Consider the following 23,208-nt stretch of genomic DNA (forward strand, 5'->3'; position numbering starts at 1 on the left):
TTTGAATGAGGATCAGCTGGGCTAAAAGGGTCATAGCCTGTCCATGGAATCAGTTATGTGAAGACGTCTCCACCAGGACCCAAGACTTGTGATTCACAGAGGATATCCTTTGTAAAGTGATTCCATTCTTATCTTACAGCTCAGTGCAGGCGTCCGGCCGGAGCGGGGATGGTCTCTACTGATAGAGAGTTTTATAAAGTAGGCGATTCTCTGACCGTGCAATGTGAGCCTGGATATCGCCCGTCACATCAGAAGATAACTTGTAGAGGAGGACTGACTAAGGATGAGTGGGATCAAACCCCGCAGTGTATCGGTGAGTGACTGCTACATAGAGCTGCAGGAATGTCAACCCAACCTCATATCTACAGGGGGTCCAAGATGTCTTCAGACCCTCTCACCTTCTTATATGTTATGTTGTGTCCTTGTGTCTCCATCATTCTGCACTCAATATCACATAATAACAAAGTGACCACAGAATGAGAGGAATCTTTGCAGATTTTTTTAAAATGAAAAACTCCCATTTTGCAGTGACATAAGTCTTCACGCCCTTTCTTGCAACAATTTTAGCTCTGAGACCTCCCATTTCTCTCTTTCATCTCTGAGATGGTTCTACACTTGTGGTCACCTGTGGTCCACCATGAGGGCCACAGGCTCTATCGCTGCACTTTTATTATTTTGGCACTTAGCCCTCTGAAGCATGAGGCAGGGAGATTCTATCATTTATCTTCTACAGTTTCTCTAGTAGATTGGGACTATGAGACTGAGTGATTGTACTTTTGATCTCTTTTCACACCTCAGATAGAGAACTGGGTTGCCAGAAAGCTCAGACGATATCAGGAGAGGACTGCAATTTGTATAGATCTGAGAAGAAAACGGTCAGTAAAGGTTGCATACACCTTGCTGAAATGCTGACAGCTCCTCCTCCACGGAGAACTTATCAGTAACTACCTCAGAACTTCCTTAGACCAGCACTATATACTTTGGGATAGGGAGATCACACCTCGAACTCTTTTGAAATCCTATTAGATTTCAGATATAGTGCTGGTCATTTAGTAGTTAGATGGCTCTTCAGATATCTGGAGTGGAATTCAAGCAATGTAGATCCTGCAGTTGAGTCACCAGTCAAGGTTCTGTATACATTTTTCAGAGACCCTCCTCTACTGTACTACCGTATAACCATGCAGTATAATGGTTCTAGTCCCACTGTAGAGACATAGACGTATCAGTATAAGATCACTTATCTTTCTCTCAGAAGTGCTGTTGTTGTTTATTAGTTTTTTGACATCCAGTTGGTTCAGATTTGAAAGTCAGACATCCCTTGGACCTTTACTCCCCTCAGGGATTTTTCGCCACAGCAAATATCTTGCCTAACTGGTTCCTGATGAACTGCCTCAATACACAGGGAAACGCGTTGAACCTATGAGAAATTATGATTTAACCCATGAACCTATGAGAACCTACAGGAAGTCTAAAAGATTTGGGAGTGAACTCACAGAATAGCTGGGACACTCATCCTTTTGGAATACATCCAAAGGAGGCAACAATCAGTGCTCATTGCTCCTAGCGTATTCTGTCTCTTTCCCCACCAAGTGCTTATCACATACAGCACCCGGCGGAGATCTTGGGATTCTAAGAATAAGCTGTCAATCACTAACCATAGCACCCAATACATGTACCTTCCTATATATTGTGTGATACGTTACTTGTGCTCCTAGGCTCTTTCACAGCAATGACACTACCTGCTCTCTTTTCAGAACCTGGGTGTTTACTGGATGCTCATTTTCGGCATTCTCTGAAGTTTTTTTTCTTCTTAGTGGTAATATAGTTGACAGTATATATATATGTATATATATATCAGTCACAAAATAGTTTTTTGCGCTTTGAGTGTCTCTATTCATGTGTGTTGCGTTTGTTTAGGATACCCATATCCACACAATTTCATAAATCTCTCAGGGTCCCCACAAACAGTGTATTTGTATTTGTGTCAGCCCAGGCTTATCACAGTGGTTCAAATCAGATGATAAGTCTGGCACACGTCCGTCTAACTTAAGTCACACCAGTTTTTTGAGCCCAAAATTTTGTGAAGTTTATGACACACACAGGGCAATCTGGGCCCATGGGCCTTTAGTTACACCCCTGACACAGGGGGTTATTTACTATTGAAAATACAACATTTTCTGGTGCAAATTATGCCAGGAAGAGATCATTTATTTTAACCCCACATTTACTATGTGTTTAAAGACATTTTTGACAGTTTTTCCAACTTGTCTGAAAAAGGGGCATGACCTAAATTGTGCCAAACTGCTGGAATTGTGCCAACATTTTGGTCCAACTTGATGTAAACTAAGCCAACTAATAGGGGGTCTAAACTTAAGGCCCATTTACACAGGATGATTGTCGGGCAAACAACGCCCAACACTCATCCCTGTATCCCCGCGCTCCCATGCTCCTGCACGAGAGCTAGCAGAGCCGCTCGCACACGGAGCGGCCAGCAGAGGGGTCGGGCAGTGCGGGACATTTCTCTCCTCTCGCTCCCCCGCCCCCCTCCATTGACATACACAGCAGCCATTCGCTATGGAGTCGCCGCTGTTTAAACTTAACGATGAGCGGTGAGCTTCATTGCTCATCTTTTAGCAGCATATAATATGGCACAAGGAACAGAAGACCGTTCTCAACAGCATTGGCAGCAGAATTCTGCACATATCTAATAGAATCCACCCACCGCCTTCAGCCCAGTGATTCTCTTCTCTTCCAGCTCAGTGTGCGCCCCCGGCTGGTGAGGGGATCGTCCCTGCAGGGAAGGAGTTTTATGATAAAGGTGAATGGCTACTCATGAGCTGTGAGACTGGATACCGTCTGTCATCACCATCATCATCATCTTCTATGAGGATTACATGTAATAACCCCCGGACAGCTAGGGAGTGGAGTTCTGCCCCGCGCTGCATCGGTGAGTAGCTATAACTAATGTGCAGGAGTATATATCCCCCTCCAGTATATATACAGAGCCTTGTAAAAGTATTCACCCCTAAAGAGTCACCGCACTTGTCTGCATTACAAATGGCACCTGAATCGGTATATTGTCGGCTTCTCTGGATGAAGATCAAGCAGCTTTGGTCAGACGGCAGAACTGAAGGAAAGTTCAGAAATGAGGACCAAAGAAACTTCACATCATGTGATACAGAATAACAAGGCTACAAACTAATCTCCAAAGGTTTGCCTATCCCAGTAATCAGGGGGTCTGCTGAGCATGTGGAGTTAATGTCACTCTGGAGGGAGCAGGGAGGGGTGCGAAGTGCTGAGACTAGAGCTGGGTCTGGTTGGGGCGGCTGTGATAGACAATAACAAGGCCACAAACTAATCTCCAAAGGTTTGGCTATCCCAGTAATCAGGGCTCGTGCTATTGTTGAAACGACTGTTAGCCCGTGTAAAGGGGCCTTATGGAGGAAGCAGGGAGAGGTGTGTAAGCTTGTCTAGATCTTTCTGAATCCTCTCTCTCTCTCTTCCCTAGTGTTAGCTATCCCTCCTAGCTTTGTGTCGTCGGCAAATTTGATCAGTTTCCCACAATTCCCTCCTCCAGATCATTTATAACAATGTTGACCAACACTGGGCCCAGGACAGAGCCTTGTGGTCCCCACTTGATACATTCTTCCACTTTGAAGAATGTATATTGTGTAGTTCTGTGGATGGGCAGACGCTCGTCAGATCCACATCATCAAAATGTATCTAAAAGTTTCCTCATAGCCAAGTCCATCATTTAGTGCATCATGTATGGCATGTGCGCATTCTTGTACGCAACTTTGAGTCTGTAGCAACTCAGCCTTCAGTAAAACAGATATATGCATGAAATCCACCACTCAAATGCAGACACATTCACCAATCAATGCAAGAGTACATCTATGTTCATATCTGCAAACTACTTCAGCATCCATAGCAACTCAGTCATCAGTATATTGCACATATGCATAGTGTCAATCAATTGAATGCAAAAGTGTGTGTGGTGTCAGCGGGAGCTCATCCCCATCTCCTGCACTCACAGTGCCAATACAACATACCGCTGGGGTGGAGTCACGTTGCCATTGGAACCACTGCACTCAGGGTTGGCACAGCTCCAAATCTTGGCGTGCCAAGGCACCTAGTTCTCTATGACTGGGTAGTGCAGCTCACAAATCGCATATAATTGCAGACCCCCCTTATTTTTAAAGATCCTGATCCTCCATCCAAGAAGCTGACATACACACATATATAGAACTGCCGGAGACCAAAGCCCGCAGGGCTGATAGGAGTAAAGGCAGCATGACAGGGTTAACGGGTGGAGGGGGTTAACAGAGGAAGGAATGCTGGGAGGAGAAGGGGGCGACGGTAAGGGGGGAGGTGAAACAAAATAGCTTGAAGAAATAGGAGGAGGGGTCATTTCAGCAGTGTGGAGCAAGAAGCAAGAGGACAGCGGAGCTAAGAAGAGTGAAGAACAAAGGGGAAGAGGAAGAGAAGCAAGAAAACTGAAGATTACCAGCCAGACTTGAAGATAACAGCCAGCCGCGGGAGAAGGCAGCAAGACCCGACGACAGCAAGACCCGATGAGTCCAGGAGTACCGGAGGGAAAGGACCGGGGATAGTAGAAGGAGAAGCCCAGGGGGAGAAGCAGAAGGAAGGAGAGGAAGAGCCGAAGTTTGTGTCTTACTGGTGTGAGTATGGAGGCGCTTCTGGCGAGGATCTGGGCAGCAGCGGTGGAAAGAGGTCTGGACTGGCTGGAGCAGCTGTCCGGAGAGGCCCTGGGTGCAGCGGAAGGGGCCCCGGCAGCGGTATTTGAGGCAGCGGGAGCGAGAGCAGAGCCGTCAGCAGCGGCAGGATTAGCGGCGGCAGGTGCGACAGGGCCGGCATCGGCAGCAGCTGGGGAGTAGGCTCCCTGCGGCAACACCACCAGGTGGGGGAGCAAGGCGGGGAGGACTCCTGCAAGGCGGCGCAGCATGGCATCCAGCACGAGAGGGGGGCGTGGCCAAGTGCTGCACAGACATCGGAGAGGCTGGAAAGGGCCGGGGGCTGCTCACCTGGCGATGTACCGGTCGGGGAGCAGCCCTGCAGCAGCAACAGATGCGGAGGCCCGTGGTCCGGCGACAGAGGCTTCAAGACAGCGTGCGGTTGCGACAGAGGTGGCCAGGTGTGGATCGGCACCAAGAAGATCGATGGTGGCTGTGGTCTCGATGGAGCAGTCACAGCCCGGAGGAATGAGGTCTTCCTGGAGCAGAGACAGTGCGGATCGGCTGGATGATGGACCGGTGGCTGGTGGGTCCACAGCCCCTATTCAGCCAGGTGAGTTACTCTATGTTGGGTGTGTCAAATATAGTTAGCCAGGTAGTGCTTGCAGGGGGTAGCTTCGGACAGTTAGAAGGGGGCGGCGCTGCGTTAGGAAGCGTGCCAGGCATAGGCGGTGAGATAGGGGCACTGCGGGGTGTTATGTGGGAATTGTTAAGGAGGCAGGGGGTCGCACATGCCTCGTCGTCTGTCGCAACGTTGAGTACGCCACGTAGTGCGTCATCCAGCAGAGACAACACTCCGAACGGAACGTTGGCTGGAGGGACTGGGGTAGGACAGGCGGTAGGGCTAACGGAGGCTTGGCCCTCTCCAGGGCCGGTTGCGACATGCAGGTCACAGACGGGAACACCATCCACCAGGGAGAGCGCCCAGGGTGGAGGCGTCACTGGGGGTTTAGAGGTCAGCTGTTCGGCTGGGGTGACAGTGGCGGTGCAAACAGAGAAAGATAGGGAGGGGATTTGCCTGGACGATAGGGCAAAAGGCGAAGTTTACGTTTGCTTCGAGGGGTTCTTGGGAGCCCACTTGAAGAAGGAAGTTAGGGAAAAAATTTGGAGGGATGAATATGTGGAAATATTCTCCCTCCTGCCCTTGGAGAAATTTAATTTAAAAAGAGGAAGAGAACGGAGTTCAAAAAGGAGGAGAAGCGGAGGCAGCGTCTTATACCCCAGACATTCACGAATTGGCTTTAAGCGTTTGCCATATTGGCGAGCGTGATTGGGGAAAATTCGCCAGACAATTGTTCTGGGCTTTTTTGTTATCTAGACTTGATAGGTGAGGCTTATCGGGTATACGGGGGGCAGACCTGGCTGCGCTATGATGAGCAGTTCGCCCATCGATCAGATGGGATCCCAAAGATATTGGGCTGTGGTTGAGGGTAATGGCCCCTGAGCATTTTGGGCAGTCCTTTCAGAGAGGTGCCGGGTCTTCTGGCTCAGCCTCCAGTTCAGCAGGGGGACAAGGGGGACAGGCAGTGGCGAATAGGCCCGGGTTTTGTTGGCAGTTCAACGAGGGCCAATGCAAATTCAGGACAACATGCAAGTTTAGGCATGCTTGTTCCCATTGCAGCGCAGGGTCTCACAGAGCAGCCAAGTGTTTTGAAAAGGGAAAGGGAAAAGGGACAGGGGGTTTTCCAAAAAGGGATGACCCCAGTGAGACTGGAAGAGATGGTACCGTATCTGAATAGGTATCCGGATAGGGAGAAGACAGAGTTGCTGTTTAAGGGTTTTAGGGATGGTTTCATCATCCTGCCTCCGGTTCATGGGGTCCCATTTTTGAATCTACGTTCAGCACTGGTTTGTCTGGGCGTAGTGACTGAAAAGCTCGGGAAGGAGGTTAGTTTAGGCCGCATGGCTGGGCCGTTTAAGGAGCCGCCGATGCGGGATTTTGTGGTATCACCGCTTGGGGTGATGCCGAAGAAGCAACCGAACAAGTTTCAGTTAATGCACCATCTATCCTACCCGAAGGGGGCATCAGTGAATGACTGTATAGACCCTGATCTCTGCTTGGTGGTGTATGTCATTTGATGCTGCGGTTCACTGGGTAAGGAAATGTGGGAAAGGGTCACTGTTGGCAAAGGCTGATATTAAATTTGCCTTTCGCCTGTTGCTGGTGGCACCGCAGAGCATTAGGTTGTTGGGGTGTTTTTGGGAAAGAAGTTATTTTGCGGATCGTTGTTTGCCAATGGAATGCTACATCTCATGCGCTTACTTTGAGTCATTCAGTTTGTTTTTAGAGTGGGAAGTGAGGGAATCCGCTGCGGTTCAGTCGGTCATCCACTACCTTGACGATTTCTTGTGTATGGGGCCTGGGGGGGGTCTACAGTTTGTGCGACCTTGCTGGGGACGTTACAATGGGTGGCTGGGCGTTTCGGGTGCCATTAGCTCCAGAAAAGACCGAGGGGCCTGCAACCTGCCTGAGTTTTTTGGGCATCGCCATTGACACTGAGGCAATGGTGTGCCGTTTGCCAGAGGAAAAATTGCGGAATCTGCAATAGGAGGTGGTTTATGCACGTGCTGCAAAAAAGATCACACTGAGGGGTCTGCAGTCGTTGTTGGGCAAGCTGAATTTTGCTTGCCGGATAATGCCAATGGGTCGGGCGTTTGGCATCAGCGACAGCAGGGGTGCATGCCCCTCACCATTTTATACGTCTGGGGGCAAGTCACAAGGATGACTACCTCTCGGAAAAGTATAATGGCAGGTCTGTGATCATGGCGGAGGTCAGAGACAACGCTGACTGGGAGCTTTACACGGACACAGCAGGGAGTATCAAGTTTGGAGCTTACGTTCAGGGCAGATGGTGTGTGGGGGAGTGGCCGGAGAAGTGGAAGCAGGATGGCCTAGTGCGAAATTTGGTGCTATTGGAGTTATTTTAGATGGTAGTGGCTATCGCACTATAGGGGGCTCACTTTCGAGATAGAAAGGTGAGGTTTCATTGTGATAACATGGGGGTGGTGCAGGTCATTAACAACCTGTCAGCGTCATCCTCCCCCCCCCCCCCTTCCCGGTTGTTAACTTGCTGCATCATTTGGTGATGGAGGCATTGTCATTGAATATTTGGAAAGTAGCCGTGCACGTTCTAGGTGTTGAGAATTCAATTGCTGATGCTCTCTCTCGATTTCAGTGGGAGCGGTTCAGCTCTGGAACATGGTAAGCGAGCAGTGGGGGGGCCTGATTGAGCGGTCACTAGCTCGGGGGACAAAGGCGGCGTATTGCGCATCGTGGAGAGAGTGGGAGGACTGGATAAGGCAGTGCGGGGGGGGGGGTTCAGTTTGAGGAGGATAGAGTAGGGTTGTTGTTGAGTTGGTTGGGAAAGAGTGCAGGTGAGGGGCGGTCAGTTGTGAGGGTTAATCAGTTTATAATGGGGGTGGCTTTCGGCTGTAAGCTGAGGGGTGTTGGGGATGTGACAAAGAATTTTCTGGTAAGACAGGCGTTGAAGGGTTTCAAGAGAGGTATGGGGAGGTTGGACACTAAGCAGCCGGTATCCTTTAGTATTTTGGAGAAATTAGGAGGGGCAGTTAATGTTATGTGCAGCGACATTTTTGAACGTCTGCTTTTTAGAGCAGCTTTTTCGCTAGTGTTTTTCGGGGCGTTACGGGTAAGGGAGTTAGTTTCGCCTAGCAAGTGCACGGAGGGTGGTTTGCAGAGGGAGAATGTGAGGTTGGTGGAGGGGAGGTTGGAACTGTTTATTCGTCGATCCAAGACGACTCAACGGGGGGCGGAATCAGGTGATCTGCTGATGGGCAGTTTTTATTGCATTTTCAATTTATGGCGGTATTCAAGAAGGCGCTGGAGGCCGCTGGGTTAGACAGTTCGCAGTTTGGCTCACATTCGTTCAGGGTGGGGGGCGGCAACTGAGGCATCTGTACAGGGTTTGGAAGAAGAAGCGGTTAAGAGGATAGGTCTGTGGGATTCGGGTCATTTTAAATTGTATGTGCGGCCTCACTTGCTGTAGAGGTCAGGTGGAGTGTTTTGGTTGTTGTTTTTTTTTAAAGGGATTACTGAATTGTGGTTTTTGTTTTGCAGGTCGTCGCCCGGCATTAGTCTGGATATTGGGTAATTCGTACATTTTTTGGGGAGCGGAGCGAACGGGGGTGCGACCTAATGGTAGGCAATTGAGGTTGGCGAGGAGGGAGGCATTACTGAGGTGGATGGGGATTAGGGGAATGTCCTGGGGTAGTGTGTTAGCTGAAGTTGAAAGGGGGGTTAGATTGGATAGAGTGCCGGTTGTGTTGGTCCTTCATGTGGGGGGAAATGATTTAGAGAAGAGGCCGTTCAGGGACCTTTCAAGGGATATACGGTATGACATACTTAGGTTGTTAGCATCATACCCTGGGTTGGTTGTAGTCTCGTCGGAGATAGTGCCGAGGAAGGTGTAGAGAGGCGTGCGATGAGAAAAAGGTTTAAATAAAACACGGGTCAAGCTGAACAGGGAGGTGTCACGTTTTGTGAAGCAGAAGGGTGGACTTGCGGTCAGGCACATAGATTTAGAAGGGGGGATTGGGAATTATTGCAGATCAGATGGCATTCATTTAAATGAAATAGAGACAGATCTATTGTTGGAAGGAGTGCAGGAGGGCATCGAACGAGCCTTGGTGTTGTGGCGGACGGCGCAGGCTCGAGGGAGTCGTGCTGGCTGTCGCTGGGGGATTGGGGTCCTTAGAGTCAAGATAGAAGGCTAGTGGGGGACAGCAGGGGCTGCATAGCTACCTTCCCCCTTTGATTTGGTAGTACGTGGGCTGTCGTCTCTTGGCTTTTCAGGGAGGTGCCCTGGAAAGATGGTGGGAGTGGTTAGCCAGGTTATGGCTAGCCGGCCTCAGGGTCGGGAGGACAGTGACTAGAGGCTAGTTGGTTGAGTGGTGGGCCTCCCGAGTCTGTTGACTTGCAGCGGGAGGAGTGGTTAGGGAAATAGTGTTGCCCGAGTCAGGCAAGATGCGACGGGTGACAGGTACAACTATTTCCCGTGTTTGGTGGGGCGACAGTAGTTTTCTGGGGGCTCCAAGGACCTCTCCTCAGGTTTTCTACGGGGGTTAAAAATGTTAAAATTGTATTAATGTTGTGTTTGTTAATAAATATGGCTGCTGAGGCCAAATTTAATCCAAGAGATGGTGTCCGTAGTTATTTCAGGTAACAGGAGGTTGGGGGGAGGTGTGAGAAGGTCACAGTAGCGACAACTCCATTATACCCGGGTCAAGGAGGATCAGCCTACTTGACCCACTCTAAAATGGGGAGGTGTGGTAGAATGGTATTTATAATGTATCAACCAACTGTCCATCAGCTACCACTCAGAATAAGGGGAAAGATGAGTTGAAACTCCCCACACATATAACCAGCTACCATTAAACTGAAGAGAAACCCAGTGCCCGTCATATACTGCTAATGAGGGGTTCAGTATTTAAGCCTCCTTCATTCATAACAGCTTCTCTTAATCGCTTCCTCTCATTAATGGTCCCACGGAGTCCATCAAACTTCGAGTTATTTACAGAGTGTCCTTTCTCCACAAAAAGTATCGCTTCAGGTCCATCAATTAGCTTCTTTCTTAGGCCTAATGTCCACGTGCGGATTTTATTTATAAAGTCCGCGCGTGGCCCCCGCACGAGAGACCTGTGCGTCTTGCTGCCCATAGGGATTCATTAGCATCCATAGGGCAGCTAAAAGCATGCGGATCAGATTTCTTCCCGGCGTGCGGGTCACATGCACAGGAAGAAATCGCAGCATGCTCCATTTTGCTGTGGGTTTCCCGTACGGATGGCTCACGTGGCTTCCATGTAAGCCGTCCGTATCCGCAGGACAGCCACAGCTGTTTTTGTGACGTGGAAGAGCAGGAGTTTCAAAAAAGAAAGGCTGTGCATAATTCGGCACGCTGCCGGTGTGCCGAGCACATCCGCCGGCTGGAAGAAAGAAGATTCGGTCTGCACTGAGGAGAGCCTTGCAGCGGCCGGAGAGGTAAGTATATGGCATTTGCCCTCTCTTTATGGCTGCGTCACACCTGCTGAATGAGCTGCCTCTGATTGGTCACAGCCTGACCAATCAGAGGCAGCTCTCACTCACACCCATTCATGAATTCATGAATGGGTGAGTGAGTGCTGCCTCTGATTGGCTCAGCGCAGGGCCAATCAGGGGCAGCTCTCAGCTGTCATTCAGCTGAGAGCTTCCCCTGAGCCAATCAGAGGCAGCACCCACTCACCGATTCATGAATTCATGAATGGGTGTGAGTGAGAGCTGCCTCTGATTGGTCAGGCTGTGACCAATCAGAGGCAGCTCATTCAGCTGGTGGGGATTTTAAATCCCCGGCTGCTGAATACTACTCACAGCTGTTCAGAGCAGTTCAGGAGGACTGCAGCCTGCCGCGCTGAACTCCGTCTGCCGGGACCAGGTGAGTATATATATGAATTGCAGGGAAGGGCTTATATATTTAAGTATTGCCGGCTCCATTGAATTCAATGGTCGGTGCTTGTTTAATCGAGACGAGTACCGCGTGGTGCTCGTCTCGAGTAACGAGCATCTCGAGCACCCTAATACTCGAACGAGCATCAAGCTCGGACGAGTATGCTCGCTCATCTCTAATCTTAACCTATTACACCCCACCACCGACTGTTGCCAAAATTGTATACAAGTTGTTCCCCTTCCCCCCACCCTACTAGTTGTCATCCCTCTAGGCCTATCTGGAGACAATAGGCTGCTGACACTGGCTTAGTTGAATTCACTAAATAAGTAGTGCAGTGTACTATCGTAACGATCCAGGAATCCAGTTTAAAAAAATATACATTTTTTTCCCCCTTTTTAAATGAATAAAATGTGAAAGAAAATTTTAAAAAGGCAGCAGGCAGTTGGCATTACCACGTTCACTATGACCCAAACAATAACAATATTTTGTTATTTATCGCATGCGGTGAACACCGTTAAAATAATTTTAGAAACTAACGCCAGAATCACTATTTTTCTTTTGTTCGGCTCTCAAAAATGCAATAAAAAACAATCCAATAGTCACACGTACCCCAAATGGTACCAATAAGAACTAAACTCTTTCTGCAAAAACCAAGCCCTCCCATAGCTCTCTTGCCAGAAAAATAAAAATTCTATTGATCTTACAATCTCGCAACACAGATTTAATTGTTTTTCTTTTTTTTTTTTTAAAGTATTTTTATTGTGCAAAAGTAGCAAAAAATAAAAAAAAACTCTAAACTTTGTGTCCCAGTACTCGTGATGATCCAGATAAAGTTATTTTTATATGGTGAACGCTGTAATAACAAAACCCAGAAAACATTGGAGAATTTCTCTTGTTTTTTTTATCTCCCCCTTCTTCAGAGAAGAGTTACCAAGATGGTGAGCGGTCTGCAAATCATGTCCTATGAGGAACGGGTAAAGGATCTGGGAATGTTTAGCAGAAGAGAAGGCTGAGAGGAGACTTAAAGGGGTTGTCCCGCGCCGAAACGGTTTTTTTTTTTTTTAACCCCCCCCCCCGTTCGGCGCGAGACAACCCCGATGCAGGGGTTAAAAAAACAAACCGGAGAGTGCTTACCTGAATCCCGGCGGTCCGGCGTCTTCATACTCACCTGCTGAAGATGGCCGCCGGGATCCTCTCTCTCTGTGGACCGCAGGGCTTCTGTGCGGTCCATTGCCGATTCCAGCCTCCTGATTGGCTGGAATCGGCACGTGACGGGGCGGAGCTACACGGAGCCGGCATTCTGCACGAGCGGCCCCATTGAAGACAGCAGAAGACCCGGACTGCGCAAGCGCGGCTAATTTGGCCATTAGAGGCCGAACATTAGTCGGCACCATGGAGACGAGGACGCTAGCAACGGAGCAGGTAAGTATAAAACTTTTGATAACTTCTGTATGGCTCATAATTAATGCACAATGTACATTACAAAGTGCATTAATATGGCCATACAGAAGTGTATAGACCCACTTTGTTTCGCGGGACAACCCCTTTAATAGCGGTCTACAAATATCTGAAGGGCTGTCACAGTGCAGAGGGATCAGCCCTATTCTCATCTGCACAAGGAAAGACTAGAAGCAATGGGATGAAACTGAAAGGGGGGAGACACAGATTAGATATTAGACAGTGAGGGGGATCAATGAGTGGAACAGGTTGTTCTCCTTCAATGGAAGTGTTTATAGACCATCCCAGACAGATGTCTGTATAATTTAGTAAACCCTGCACTGAGCAGGGGGTTGTAGTAATTCACAGGGAATCCATCTTGCCCCGGACTCTAGCCATTGGGTAGAGATGTGAGTTCTTCAGTCACTTCCTGAATTGTGAATGGTTTCAATAGCTGCGCACTTTCCTCTGGCAAGATTGTGGGGAGGTGCAGGGAGTCCAGGAATGAGGTGATGGGGTAGGAGTTTGATGTGTTAGTGTTTGTTCTGGGCAAATGCTCGAGCGAGCATTGCCTTTAGTGAGTACCTGCCCGCTCGAGAGAAAAGGTTTGGGTGCCGGTGCAGGGGAGCTGTGAGTAGCGGCTGTCAGCAGGAGGGAGCAGGGGGAGAGAGAGATCTCCCCGTTCTCCCCCGCAGCTCCCTGACCGTCGCCGGCACCCGAATCTTTGCTCCCGAGCGGGCAGGTACTCACTAAGGGCAATGCTCGATCAAGTAATTGTCCTTAGTGAGTATGCTCGCTCATCACTACTACTGACCCATAAAATACAGTTATCATGTCATTTTTGTTGCAGTTTGTGCGCTGTAGAAACAAGACACACCGAAAGATGTGGAATGTAATTTGGTTTTTCATTTTACTCCACTTAGAATTTTGTAATAGTTTTTCAGTACATTATACGGTACATTAAATAGCACCATTGAAAAATACAACTCGTCCCGCAAAAAACAAGCCCTCCGACAGCGATGTTGATGGATAAATAAAGGCGCAAGCGGGTTTCGTCACTAAGGGGTTAAACAAAAAAATAGGCTTGTCAGTAAGGGCTTAAACTCCTAACTCTCTCATCCATAAAGCTCTCCACAGTGATGCAACAAAGGTGTAGTTACAGGCTCATGGACCCAGGTGCAAAAGATCAGCCTGAGCCCTTGTACTGCACCCCCGAACATTATCACCCCAAATACTTTGCCATCGTTTGCCCCCCAAAAATACATTCTATATAATCAGACAGCATATTTATAAGAGAACCTTTATAGCGCAGCGTTTTAGATACAACAGTCAGACCTAGTAACTTTTACATAATGCAGTCACCATGTAATAGTCAGATACCAGTATTAGACAGTGATAGTGATTACAGTGCAGTTACCTCCAGCAATCACAAGTCACGTCTTCTTTGATTGGTGTTGTGCACTCTTTTCTTCTCCATCTGGCTATAAAGTATTTGTTGCTACAACTCCTCTCCCCGTCTCTCTGCTCCCCTGTACTGTACCACGGTGAATGTGCCCCACAAGGTAATACTGCTTGCACACAGTAACCATCCCCCTGCAGTCACCTCCACAAGAAATAGTACCTGCATTTGTGCCTCACATAGTGTTTCCCTCTGTGCCCACCCCCAAAGTAATAATGCCCACTTTGTGCCCCAGAAAAGTAACAATACCCCCAAATGCTCACAAAGTAAAAGAGATCCCATAAAGTGTTTGTTTGGGGTAACTTTTTGTTTAAATTCCGCTCCCCATGTATAAAACTAACCATACTCTCACCTCTCCACGCAGCTCCTGCGCTGTCTATGTTCTTTGCATCGAGCCTGTTTTGACATTCTGCAGTCAGCCTTTTTATGGGACGTCACAGGCTGCTGCAGCCAATCACAGATATCAATACTTGAAAGCTGGGATCTGTGATTGGCTGCAGCAGCCTGTGGCATTCCACACACAGGCTGCTGCTAGCTGTCAGTACAACATCATAGCTGAAACCTGATGATGTGGCACTGGAGCTGCGTTGGAGCCGAGAGAGGCAAGAACACGATTATTTTTGTACATGGGGGCGTGATTTTCTAAAATATGACTTCAAATTTAACCCCTTTAAAGTAATAGAGCCCCCATGCCCATATATAGTATTGAAGCCCCACTGTGCTCCTATATAGTAACAGACCCTTCTGCTCCCATCCAGTCCAGCGGTGTGAACATTGACATGACACTTACTGTTTCATCACACAGCAGTATTATGCTCACGCTGCTATGTGCTTTGTGGCTGGAGTGTAGAATGGCTCCTCCTGGTAGGACCTCTCGTGCTCCAGGCGAAGCCCCTGCTGATTGAAATATTCAGCCTCCCCTGAGTCCTAGTAGCTTGTTCCTCATCCCTTGTCTCCTGTTCCATGTTCCCAGCTCCGTGTTTCCCTGTCTTGGTCCACCCCAAGTCTTGTACCTTCCCCAATTAGCTTCCTGTATAAACCTGGCCCTGTTCCCTCATTGTGCTGCTTTGACTTCACCGTGTACCGACCCCCGGCTTGCCTGACCATGGTGGCTGCCCTTGCTGGCTACCACCCAAGACTGCGAGCTAGTGCCTGAACGCTACACCTCCCCTCCTCCATATGTCCAGTACTTAGGAGGACCTAAAGAATAGGAGGTGAGGAGGAGCTGCATATCACATAGCCGTGTGAATGCAATGCTGCTGTGTGATGAAACAAAGTTTCAGTGTTCATTCTGCTGGACTGGATTCGGGGTGGGAGAAATGAGGGCAAGACCAGCAGTGTCAGTGGTGAGGGGCACTTTTACATATTGGAATGAATAAAACTTTGTTTTAGAGATTAACTGCCTATGCTGCCACAACCTATTTCTACATTTTGGATTTGACTATGAGATCTGGGTTCTGGTCTAATTAGTGGCTTTGTATCATGATTCCCCCTCGCTATTTCTAGCTGGACTGTGTGTGCTGTTGGTAACAATATATTTCCTGGTGAGTGTGGCATCTCAGCCTCCCTAGCTTAATGGCATGGTTGCAAAAACGACATTTGTGATCTCTACTACTACTCCACTGCCTATATATCCTCCCTCACCTGCGTCTACTACTCACCCATGCTCTCCGCACTGCCAATGACCTCAGATTCCCCTTTAATCCAGACTTTTCACTCCCATCTCCAAAATTGTTCCTGAGCTGCAGCAGTTCTCTGGAATGCTCTACTCCAGACAATCAGGTTAATTCCAAACGCCCACAGCTCTAAGTGTGCCCTAAAAACACATCAACTAAGAGATACCTACTCTATTACCTAATCTTAACTCTTCTCTTTTCACCCCACTGCTACGCTCCCCCTTGGATACCTGACCCCCCCTTACCCCCACACACCCCACTGCACCGCTCACCTGTTTTTTCAGAGCCACGCCTGGTGATCGGCTCATGCAGCTGTATGTTCATGTATGTGTATAGAACGCTCCACTTTTTTTCTCGCCTTACAGAACAAGCTTTTTGCACCTCCTGTGTTCCCTTATTTCCTTGTAGTCTGCAAGCTCTGAGCGGCCCTCACCCCTATAATTCGAGCTGTGTTTAATACTGTAAGTTATGTCGTATTTTATGAATGAAGACCCCTAACATTTCTCTTTTTTTGCCAACTGTTATGTGAGGTTTTTGCAGGATGAGTTGTACTTTTTAGCGGTAACATCTGTTGATTCCTGCTCTGCTTTGATCATGTTTTTGTATTCTTTTTCACTGTGCAGCTTAACTAATGTAATAACTTTTTCTCTGGGTTAGTAGAAATGCAGTGATACCACATATATGGGGTTTTATTTTAGTTTTTTACAAAGTAAAGAGGAAAGGTGGGGCTTTGATGATTTTTTTTTTTTACTTTTTTTTTAAATACTTTTACTTTTTAGTTGTGTCCCACTAGGAAACTTGATTATCAGCATCTTTTATCATTCTTAATAAACTTCTATGCTTCAGTATAGTTGTGCATTAGAAAGCCTATGAAGTCAGTTGGAGGCTGAGCCTAATAGGTCACCATAGCTGGCAGACCTGGAGGCTATATCCAAACCCCGGGTGCCACAGCAACCCATTGGGATCTTGCGATCACATCGATGAGTGACAGAGGGAGCCCTCCCCTTCTGTCAGCTTTTTACATGCTGCGTTTGCACTGATTGTGGCATGTAAAGGGTTAGATAGCAGGAATCAAAGGTCTGTTCGCCACTATTACAGCAAGTACCTGCCTGTCAGACGACAGCCGAGCACCCACTTTTCCCAGCATGGTAGACCCGTGCAGGACTTCTATTGCAGCACTGTCTTTTGACAGCGCTGTAGAATAAAGCTCCTTAACAGCTGCCATCAAAAGACGCATGGGAGGTCATTAAGAAGGGTGATCACCTAATAATGATCTGATGTTTTGATGTGGGCTATGCTATGGTCCTTCTGCAAGAACTGCAGCATGAAATCAATCATATGCCTAAAAATCCCTAAGGGTGATGGCCCACATTCCTTGGGGTCAGGCCTACCGGTAAGAGTGTCCTCTGGCTAGTCCTGTTATTCAAGTAGAGTAGCTGAGGTTAGTGTTAGATAAAAGAAATGTTGCATAGCTCCCCCCCACACACACCTTTCCTCTGGACCTATATTATCCACCTCCTCTTTTTACTCCTCTATACTTCTTGCATTTGTGGAGAAATGTGTTGGAGAAGACGCCCCTTTTCTTGCCCAAAGCCACCCTCCCTGCGGTGTTGAGTAATGGGATATTGGTATCCCTTCCACCTCCTGCTGTGGCACCAACACAGCATTGTCCATAAGGGCCTGTCTGCCTACTGGAACAGACGCTACAACAGGGATAGTCATACTGATCGGTACATCATTATGACTGACCATTTTGGTTGCTTCGTCAAAGCAGACTACAACGGCACACACATCTTTGAACTGCAGCCACTGCACAGATGTCACTGAATATAATCCTGATTAATTGTATAGGAAGCACTACACTACCAGGTTTATCACATGGGTAAGGCAAAGTACATGTGTGAGATTGCTGAGGTTAAGGGCTGCCAGCAGGTTGGACTCATTGTCACACACTGCCTTACCTATCTTTAGCTTGTGTGGGATCAGCCACGTGCCAGCCTGAGCCTATAGAACTTCACGGTAAGAGGTCTTTGTCCTCTTGCCCTGGTGGGCTTTCCAAGGCAGAGGGTGGTAGAACCTCATGTGACTGTTGATATATGTAGTGTTGGGGTTCTTTACAGTCTTGCAGTGTTTTAAATGCTTACTGCAGATCTTGCAGATGACGGCTCTTCTCTCATCACCTGCGGTTTCAATGAATGCCCAGGCTGCAGAAGTCCTGTGAGCAGACCTAGCTGTGGGCTCGATGTTGGTGCTACTGGAGGAGGTAGTAGTACTTGAGGCATGCCATGTCATCCACATTCTGCAAGAGGTGAGACAAACCCATGGCCAAACCTTTTCTAAAGAATAGCTGTAGGCTTGCCTCATCTGCAGAATGTGGAGATGTTGCTTCAGTGGGAGCCACTTGAAGTGCCAATTTGGCCTGTTCTCTACCACCTCCACCACTACCACAATACGTTTATGCAACTCATCAGCTAACTTTAAAGTTTGCAGAAAACCCTTGCTAGCAGCGTAAGGCCTGCAAATAATTTGCAGTGGCCAGACTGGCGACTTTGAACAATGTCTAAGGCTACAGAAAGAGAACTGCAATATTCGCTATGAGTCACATTATTACCAGCCAGCTTGTTTACTAGAGGGACCAGTTATGTCTATAAAGCTGTCTGGTTTTCACTCTGCAACCAATAACTGGAGGAGACCGTCATCACTCCAAGTGCAATAAAACAGTGAAAACCTTTCTAAAGCACTATTAAAGCATTGCTCCAAAACATTTTTCATATGTAAACTTGGTTTGCAGTCTTTGGGGTAGTAGACGCACGTGTCTGGGTATCATACATATCACCCCTTTCTGGGCTGGGCCATCCTCAGCACTGCACAAACCTGAAGGAGGACAATAAAACATGTCATACATACTCAAACAATTTTTCACATGTGCAGTCCTCTAGCATCAGTGATAATTAGGAAACTGATCCCCTTAAACGCTTGAACATCCCTGGAATAAAACAAATAGAAATCCACAACATAAAACAAACATTATTAAAACCGATTGCCCATCCTAAAACAGTAACAGCATACAGTGTAAGGTATTTTTGCACAACAGGCACTGTTATGGCCTCTGTAAACTTGACAAATTATAGTTGCCAGGCTTAAAGCTGGGACCTCCTGTACTCCGGTCGGCAGATCTCTACACTAAGCCATCAGGACTTGGACAGCTCCTCTGCTGAACACTTAGCAATGCTCTTCTGTTTCCCTGTCTTGGCTCTATCCTGCTCCTCATTAGTGACATCATATAAATCTGGCCTGGTCTCTTCTCCAGCATGTGATTATTGTGCTCTACAGCCTTGATCAAGCTCCATTCCTGCCTGCTCCTCTGCTATCAAACTAAAGATCTACAGATACCGAGATCTGGCTTTCTTTACTGACAACGCTACCCGCCTCCTCTATTTGTACAGTGAACCAAAATCAACAGATACCGACATCTGGCTTTCCTGGACTACTCTCTAGACTTATGGCTATCAAACCCACGGCTACAATTAAGTGCCTGAATGCTACAATAGTATTGCAATGCCCTGCATTACTGCATCTCAGGTCAGACTACCATGTCCTCATTTTTAGCAAGGAAAGGTGCAACAGGTGCAACAAAAACAGCCCTCAACATTTAGCTGGGGGTTAAAAAGAAACAATTTAGTTCAGCTCAACCCAGCACAGACCTGCTGATGCTCACTGGTCTCCACCTTCTCCTAGCAGATGACGTAGGTGTGCAGTTAAGGGTAGCAGTTCCACATAAGACATTAAAGAGGATCTCTGGCTTCTTCCAATATCTGCATATTCTTCTGCAACAGACTCTCACATTTGTTCTAAAAGAACTGGAACCTCATGTTTATGCAGATGTTCACGGCATTGGTGACCCAGTCCTTGCTGCCTCGGGCACTGGCTGTGGTAGCAATGGTGGAATGGGTGCTGGGTTTGGTGGTAGTGATGATAGTATATAGCCACTCGGGGTGATGTGTGTCAATATACAGGAGCAGATGGTGCTGACCCTAGTTTCTGGAGTCACAGTTTGGCAGAGGGCAGGCCTTTGGTATCGCTGTTGTGGCTTAGTCTTCCATTCTTACTCCTGGCTGCACTACTTCTATAGTCCATGGAACATGTTCCTTTTGTGAAAATGCATTGCTCCCCCAGGAACAGGTGGCCTCCCATTTCAATTTTTCAAACACGTCTCCGATTACTTTGCTCCATTGCCGCTCCAATTATCCAGAGGCTTGAGACCCCTCAGTCCTGCCTTCCTTCTGGTCAGAAGTGCAGAGTCTTCCAGCTGTCCCAGTAGTGCTCTATCATGTAGGTCTCTCCCACCTGTATAGTATGCTGGAATAATCCTATAATCATAGCTCTATCCCCTGGTTCATCCACATACCCTATGACACAGGAAAATCCTAAAACAACACTTCATCTTGACTTCCATAGTTGCGGTAAGGCTATTCTATCTTTCATGAACTGAAATCACGTGATATGCAGTTAGCAGGAGAGCGGATGGCTACCTGCGTAGACAAGAAGTGTAATATAGCCCCCTTCGTGATGCATAGCCCTTTTTCCTTGTGGAATATCCCACCAATGTAGCTTTCATAGACAAATTATTTGTATATATAACCTTTCCAGCTTGACCTCCACTTGGAGGTCAGGGTCAGTTGGCAATGTGTTGCAGTGGAAGGTAAGCGGAACAGATATCAGGATACTAAGCAGAGTTACAAAAACAAATTTGTATTGAAACAAATAAACTGCAAATTGGGATCTGTTATACAATTCTTGAGAACACGGGTGAGATAATGTGTGAATGCAACGGATCCCTTCCACATCCCTGACTACCGCTAGCTAGAGATAATGATGGCTGATATCTAACAGTTATCAACTACAATCCGAACCATGCACATTACATACAGAACAATTAGTGCATCACCCGTCTGTAGTAGCTCAGTACTTGCAGATTGCCACTCAGCCTGTAATAATCCCAGAACTGCCCATGATGCACGGGGCATGGCGCACCTGTCATTTGAATGATGGATTTTCCTTCACATAAAATCCATCGTTCAGCAGCTGAAAGACTGAGCAGATATGTTCCATTTGAATGCATTTCACTCATCCTTCAATAGACTACATGGTGTTCTCCTAGTGGCATGTTTACACTAGCTGCTAGGAGAACAATGGAATGAGGTGGCAGCTGTTTGTGTTTAAACACACACCTTGCTCTGCAAAGAACTCCTAGGGGCCCTTTTACATGCAAATGAAGGTGATAAAAGTGTTAATGTCCATTAAAGCCATTAACACTTTACGCAAATACATCGCTAAATTGCAATATCAGTCAATCTTTCTGCAGTTTGAAAAATCATCATTGCGTGTAAAAGGATCTGAAGTCCCTGTACTTTCCATAGGCACGGTTTCTTTTGGTTAGATAACAGCAGCCTCCCCTCTACCATAGTCCGGCAGCCCCTGCTTCCTGCTGCTGTCATTACTCTGGCATCCCATCTGCGCTCTCCTCAGCTCAGTTCAAGCTCTCTCTACTGGCAGATCCTTCCCCTGTGGCACAGCACATTTATATGTGGCGCTAGGAGTGCCAGGGGCTTTCAGGACTCCTGGGGAAGGGGAGTCCCTGCTCTCGGCCATCTACCAGTAGATCTTGGGGGAGTTACCTCTCAATGCCCTGTGTCCCTACCGTATACCTCATTCTTCTATTCCACTCTGCTTCCTTCTCACCACTGATGCGGCTGTACGTTGTGGTGGCTGTAGGGGATACTCTAGTAAAAGGGGTGAGCAGAGTATCGCTCCCCTCTTACATAAGCATCACAGATCTGTATGATTTTATCAGCTCTAAAAACTTTAGATTTTAATGTCAAACATTTTTTTATTGCAAAAGCTTTTACTTATAATGATGGATGAGATTTGTCTGATGGCAGCTGCCAGTGTCGCCTGTCTTGGGTTCATTCTATTATATATGTGTGGTCTGCTATGAATGTTTGTACACAACAAAGACATCACACGAGGATGAGACATGTAATACCGCACATCTACAAACCAACGTCTTCAGTTTTGGACTCCTGTAGTTCCAGCGGCGTCCAACAAGCAGAGCAGAGTGATCTGCACCCTTCTTCCTCGCAGCGTGGGCCGGTCTGGATGTAAGACGCAACGAGGTGGATATCATGTAGAAGGAAGTGATCAGTACTGTGGTGTAACGCTGCTGCCGGGGGTCCTAGCATAGACCTCCATCACTTCTCTGCTCCTATGTATGACCCAGAACAGCGGCTGCTCTGATCGTTCTGCACACGAATATTATATAATCTGCCCCGAACTTTTATCTTCCAGAACGATGTAAGAGACCGTCAATAAGTAACCTGGAGAACATCTGGCCAAATACGGAATATTACAGCGCGGGCGATACGGTGACCTTACAGTGTAAACCGGGATATTATCCCTCATCTGATAGGATACAGTGTAGAAATAATGGGAACCGAGATCAGTGGACACCATCAGCTGTATGTATAGGTGAGTACGACCCCTGACCCCGGTGTGACCACTGTATGTATAGAGGAGTACGACCCCTGACCCTGGTGTGACCGCTGTATGTATAGGTGAGTACGACCTCTGACCCCGGTGTGACCGCTGTATGTATAGGTGAGTACGACCCCTGACCCCGGTGTGACCGCTGTATGTATAGAGGAGTACAACCCCTGACCCCAATGTGAGCTCTGTATGTATAGAGGAGTATGACCCCTGACCCCGGCAAGACCGCTGTATGTATAGAGGCGTATGACCCCTGACCCGGGTGTGACCGCTGTATGTATAGAGGAGTACGACCCCTGACCCCGGTGTGACCGCTGTATGTATAGAGGAGTACGAACCCTGACCCCGGCAAGACCGCTGTATGTATAAAGGAGTACGACCCCTGACCCCGGTGTGACCGCTGTATGTATAGAGGAGTACGACCCCTGACCCCGGTGTGACCGCTGTATGTATAGAGGAGTACGACCCCTGACCCCGGTGTGACCGCTGTATGTATAGAGGAGTACGACCCCTGACCCCGGTGTGACCAATGTATGTATAGAGGAGTACGACCCCTGACCCCAGTGTGACCGCTGTATGTATAGAGGAGTGCGACCCCTGGCCCCGGTGTGATCCCATGTATGTATAGGTGAATATGACCCCTGACCCCTGTGTGACCCCTGTATATATAGGTGAGTACGGCACCTGACCTCAGTGTGACCGCTGTATGTATAAAGGGGTACAACCCCTGAGCCCGGTGTGACTGCTATACGTATAGAGGAGTACGACCCCTGACCCTGGTGTGACTGCTGTATGTATAGTGGGGTACGACCCCTGACCCTGGTGTGACTGCAGTATGCATAGAGGAGTATGACCCCTGACCCCACTGTGACCACTGTATGTATAGAGGAGTACAA

Source organism: Eleutherodactylus coqui, chromosome 5, assembly GCF_035609145.1.
Source record: "Eleutherodactylus coqui strain aEleCoq1 chromosome 5, aEleCoq1.hap1, whole genome shotgun sequence".
Classification (NCBI taxonomy): domain Eukaryota; kingdom Metazoa; phylum Chordata; class Amphibia; order Anura; family Eleutherodactylidae; genus Eleutherodactylus; species Eleutherodactylus coqui.